This window comes from Pseudorca crassidens, chromosome 3, assembly GCF_039906515.1.
Source record: "Pseudorca crassidens isolate mPseCra1 chromosome 3, mPseCra1.hap1, whole genome shotgun sequence".
Classification (NCBI taxonomy): Eukaryota; Metazoa; Chordata; class Mammalia; order Artiodactyla; family Delphinidae; genus Pseudorca; species Pseudorca crassidens.
In genome coordinates, this window is record NC_090298.1 from 41,153,537 (window position 1) to 41,159,626 (window position 6,090).

General features: G+C 40.4%; 1 long non-coding RNA gene across 1 annotated transcript; it reads right to left on the minus strand.

Moving 5' to 3' along the window:
• Positions 1-569: 569 nt before the first annotated feature.
• Positions 570-4,965, minus strand: LOC137220675 (uncharacterized). The gene is made up of 3 exons (XR_010941737.1): positions 4,811-4,965; positions 2,098-2,183; positions 570-1,130 (listed from the first exon to the last, which is right to left on the minus strand). It is a non-coding gene; the product is annotated as an uncharacterized lncRNA (long non-coding RNA).
• Positions 4,966-6,090: the final 1,125 nt, after the last annotated feature.

Consider the following 6,090-nt stretch of genomic DNA (forward strand, 5'->3'; position numbering starts at 1 on the left):
CCCCCTCCCTTTTTCTTTTGGTCTTCTTAGATCCATCTGACGGGGACAAGGTTAATATTATTTGAAAGAATTTTGCCTCATCTACATGGACTTCCTATGAAAACAGCAAGACAAGGACACCTTTGAATGAGGGAACTGTGATAACTCAGTGGAATGGAAGTGTCTGTGTCTGGGGAAAAAAAGCAGTCAGAAGGATAATTACAAAACAGTGTGTAAAGTGCTTCCATGGGAACATACAGTCCTGGGGCAGGAAGATTCCCAGGAAGACATGACTCCATTTATTTAGCTAGGTGACCACACACATACACACACACACACACACACACACACACACACACACACACACACACACACACACATACATCACAAATCTGGTTAAACTTGGCTGCCAATTATACAGACTGTGAGAGTGCAGAACATTACAGGTAATGTCCAGTTTTCTCATCCTTCTCCCTGGCTTCATGCTCTCCAGTCCAAGTGCTCCCATAATTCCACACAGAGTCTCCTCATTGGCTGCCACCAAAAATCCACTCCTGCTCAAGCATTTCTTGAATTTATTACCTTGTTACACAGTCATGAAGAGAGTTGCATTATAGAACATGTGACTTTCCGTCATTTGGGTGGATCCACCAGTACTAGTCTCTCCTTTCCTTCCCTCCAAGAAGTGAGAAAGTTCTTTGCTTATCTAGCTCAAAAGAGTTCCACACATATCGTTGGAATCTTGTTCTAAACCCCACACTTTCCTAAACAGGACGTTTGTCTAAGTGAATTCTAGTGAATGTAATTTTCTCCACCTTATTAAAATTCCCCCTAAGTGAAGGTGAAAAGGGGAACATTCACAGTCTTTCAGTTTTTACCAAGTTCTCCCCCAAAGGAAAAGGTAAGGAGAAGACAAAGCATGATGACTACTTAGCACTCCGTTCCCCTTCACACCACACCTACTTCACCACACAGGCCTAACTTCCCCCATTCTTCTCCTCTGGCCTTGGAGAAATCCAGGCTCTAAAGGTCTTATTGGAATCCTCTTCCAGCTTTGCCTCTTTATTCATTTGAGGGGTCTTGCCGACTCAGCCCAAACAGACAAGGTCTTCTCTGGCAGGTCTAGCAGGTTCCAGCAGTCTCCAAGAAACCTGGAGAGAAGTCTGTGAATGTAGCACTATTGTCAATACAGTGAAAACAGCACTAGGCTTAAGGGAGCCCCAAGAAGGGGGTGAAACTCCTAATCTAAACCTTGTGCCACATTTTCTTCATACTCAGAGTCAGAGACCACTCTGGATATTATTAAGTGGGCACCCTGCCCTCTGCTGCACCTCCCTCTAGAGCCTCATCCATATACAAGAAAGGGTTAGGTGTCTATAGGAGCACCTTTGCTCATAGTGCTGTAGCAGTTCACCTCTTTGACTTCTTTCCCATTTCCTGACCTGAATTTCTGGAAAAGCAATGGTTTTTCCTGCTAGCAGGCATTTGCCACAAAATGTCTCTTCTCTCCATTAACAAAACGACACTGCATACCAGGAAGTCCTATGTATGTTTTATACTGACAGATGTTACCACCCATCTTGTTTGTGATTCAACACATACCTACCTTCTATCTGAAATAGCCAATATTAAACAGTGTACTTTCCCCAAAGGCTGTACTGCCTATCTCAGAATGGTTTCCATAACTTTTCTCTAAATTTCAATGGAATTTCCAAAATCATCAAAATTTTTAGCTAATCCAACAAATCCCTAATCACCCTGCACAATGTACCGCCACAGTTTGGAAGTCATTACAAGGCTGTACTCCTGGTTCAGCTCTGCCCCTTAATTCAAACGACACTGGACAGGACCCCAAATGAAACACAGATGTCAAATAGGGAACCTGGAGATCTATTTAAACTTGGACAGACCCGAATACTATAGGACTGTGAAAAGCAGAATCCTCCCCGTGATTCTTGTGAGTGCTCAGGACTGGCTTCCTTGAGCTTCTGCCTCTTTGCTCCCACACATCAAACCAGGCAGAAGGCCCAGTTTGTTTACCAGTTTCTACAAAAATCTACTTATAACCAAACATTTTTGAGTTTAGAATCTTTAGGAGGATTTGGGGAAGAACCACACCTCATCGTTCTCCATCTTTCTTTATTCTTCGTCTCTCTCGCTCGCTCTCTCTCTCTCTCTCCCTCTCTCTCGCTCTCTCTCTCTCTCTCTCTCTCTGCAGAAACAATAGAAGAAAGGAAAAGAAACATGAAGGCAGAGAAAATGGGCCCCTTAAAGAGGAAACAAGGGCATATGGTAAATTAGTGGGGTAAAGCTGAGTCTCTCCAATAGAAGTATTTGGGGTAAAGAGTCCTGGTCCTAATATTATTAGCTGGAACCAACAAAGGGAAATACATGACTGGTGATTGAACTTGAATCTATTAGGTTGAATCACTTGCTGTTGCTAATATTCAATTGTTTTTCTCCTATGGAAATAACAATGCCATATGATTCAACCAAACCTAAATAACCAGACAAATCAGCAGATGATTACTCAACCTGAGGAGAATGGTGGGAGATTAACTGTTTGTACATGAGTCATTTATTTCTTGCCTAGTAGTTTTAAGTTAATGAAAATACAAGCAGAGATTAAAATTACCACTAAAGCATGAAAAAATCAACTGTATTTATTTCTTTACATCTTTAGTATTTGTATGCATATATTCAAATATATACTTTATATTAAATGTGTATGCATATTTTAATTATGAAATCAAATGTACTATCTGACAATCGCATTAATAATCAAGCAAGTGGCTATTAGGAGGGCAAGGTAAATTTCTGTAATTTGTATATATATCCCACAACATGTCCAAGTTCTATGGAGGATAGAGTGGAGAGATGTCACAACTGTCATTCAGCCAAGGCCAGGGAATAAAATAATAAATGAGTCCTATATCAGATCTTTTTCTTTGCCCTAAACTGAAAATAAGGTGGTGGGAACTGCCAGAATTCAGCATAGGAAAACTGGTAGATGGAATCTGTGATCAACTGGAAACACAACTCTTATCAGAGGAAAATATTGCCCATGGAGGCACAGACATTGTTATTCTTCAACACAGCTCACAAATGGAATGGGATTCTGTGCTAGTGAGTATAAAGTATTATACTACCATAACTATATATATGGCTAGCTTGAGAATTTCTGTTTTGCAACTTCACTTGCTCCAAGAAATGACAAATTGAAGTTTAACGAATCCAATAATTTTTGGTCTTTGTTTATTTCTTCTTCAAAGAAAAAGAAAGAGCAGAAACTTCACAGTTGGGAATAGAAAATACCTTGTGGATATGGATTTTACTGCAAGCTATGCATCTGAGTTAAAGATGTTAATGCCAAATTCGCCCACCAAGATCAAAACTTCTACAAAACTCTTCCAGCTGCAGCATTTATGGCTCCAGGTTTTGTTTCAGAGAGTGAGGAATATGTTCCAGCATTAAGACCTTATTTCTCTTTCTTGCCTGTTGTAAGTATAACCATAGTCTGCTCTTTTAATGCTATGGAAATGTTCAGTTGGCATTGTTTTTTCGACAACCATGGAAACGCCTGCTTCCAAATTAATTTAAAATCTACTTTGCACCTATGGCGGCAAGCCACATTCCAGTTTATTTTTTTAAGGATTTTGGTATAAAGCATATAAGAAAGTTTATAATGTCTGCTCTTTCTCTTTTCTGCTCCTCATGACATAATGTTGGCTTTTACACTATTTTATGTCCAGTTTTTTAAGATGTTAATAATGTGTAAAGATATGTGATATGTTGGAATATATGTAAAGTTTTTTCTCAGTCTTTCAAATCATATCCCAACAGATATTGTACACAACACATACTTTTCTTGCATCTTGGTCCCAATTTCTCTTTTTATTTGGCCAGAATAAACCATGCAGTAAAGTATCTTTGGAGTTACTTTAATGAAGAAAGAAATCTCAGTGTGCCCTCAATTTCACTAACTTCAAATGTGATTGACTCACTTCTGTAAAAATATTTATTTCCCATTAGATTTTACGGTAAGGAAAAGGGAAGATGTGTTTAATACATTCCAGATGATCCTATGGAAGAAGGATTATGAAAATCAATTTAACTACTGTTTCCTTGGCTTTGCTTTGTTGTCTTTAAAAATTACAGGAGCACAGAATTTAATAACTAAAACAACATTTAAGCTATTTTAAATATTATGCTAAGACTTGTATCGGGATTAACATTAGTATATGTTAATTTTTGAATATTTTTAAATACTTTATGAAAGTAAATATTCCTTTCTCACAATACAGAAAACAACAAAAAACAAAAAAACAAACCATTCTTTTTTTGCTGAACCAAGATGGCGGAGTAGAAGGACATGCTTTCACTCCCTCTTGTGAGAACACCAGAATCACAACTAGCTGCTGGACAATCATCAACAGGAAGACACTAGAACTCACCAAATAAGATACCCCACATCCAAAGACAAAGGAGAAGCCACAATGAGATGGTAGTGGGGGCGCAATCACAGCAAAATCAAATCCCATAACTGCTGGGTGGGTGACTCACAGACTGGAGAACACTTAGACCACAGAAGTCCACCCACTGGAGTGAAGGTTCTGAGTCCCACGTCAGGCTTCCCAACCTGCAGGTCCAGCAACGGGAGGAGGAATTCCTAAAGAATCAGACTTTGAAGGCTAGTGGGATTTGATGGCAGGACATTGACAGGACTGGGTGGAACAGAGACTCCACTCTTGGAGGCCACGCACAAAGTGGTATGTGCATCAGGACACAGGGGAAGGAGCAGTGACCCCAGGGGAGACTGAACCAGACCTACCTGCTAGTGTTGGAGGGTCTCCTACAGAGGCAGGGTTGGCTATGGCTCACTGTGGGGACAAGAACACTGGCAGCAGAAGTTCTGGAAGTACTCCTTGGAGTGAGGCCTCCCAGAGTCTCCCATTAGCCCCACCAAAGAGCCCAGGTAGGCTCTGGTGTTGGGGTGCCTCAGGCCAAACAACCAACAGGGAGGGAACCCAGCCCCACCAATCAGCAGTCAAGTGGATTAAAGTTTTACTGAGCTCCGCCCACCAGAGTAACAGTCAGCTCTACCCACCACCAGTCCCTCCCATCAGGAAACTTACACAAGCCTCTTAGATAGCCTCATCCACCAGAGGGCAGACAGCACAACCAAGAAGAACTACAATCCTACAGCCTGTGAAACAAAAACCACATTCACAAAAAGACAGACAAGATGAAAAGGCAGAGGGCTATGTACCAGATGAAGGAACAAGATAAAACCCCAGAAAAACAAATAAATGAAGTGGAGATAGGCAACCTTCCAGAAAAAGAATTCAGAATAATGATAGTGAAGATGATCCAGGACCTCGGAAAAAGAATGGAGGCAAAGATCGAGAAGATGCAAGAAATGCTTAACAAAGACCTAAGAATTAAAGAACAAACAAACAGAGATGAACAATACAATAACTGCAATGAAAACTACACTAGAAGGGATCAATAGCAGAATAACTGAGGCAGAAGAACAGAGACGTGACCTGGAAGACAAAATGGTGGAATTCACTGCTGCGGAACAGAATAAAGAAAAAAGAATGAAAAGAAATGAAGACAGCCTAAAAGCCCACTGGGACAACATAAAACGCAACAACATTCGTATTATAGGGGTCGCAGAAGGAGAAGCGAGAGAGAAAGGACCAGAGAAAATATTTGAAGAGATTATAGTCAAAAACTTCCCTAACATGGAAAAGGAAATAGCCACCCAAGTCCAGGAAGTGCAGAGCGTCTCATACAGGATAAACCCAAGGAGAAACACACCAAGACACATAGTAATCAAACTGGCAAAAATTAAAGACAAAGAAATCTTATTGAAAGTAGCAAGGGAAAAACGACAAATAACATACAAGGGAACTCCCATAAGGTTAAAAGCTGATTTCTCAGCAGAAACTCTACAAGCCAGAAGGGTGTGGCATGATATACGTAAAGGGATAAAAGGGAAGAACCTACAACCAAGATTACTCTACCCAGCAAGGATCTCATTCAGATTCGATGGAGAAATCAAAAGCTTTACAGACAAGCAAAAGCTAAGAGAATTCAGCACCACCA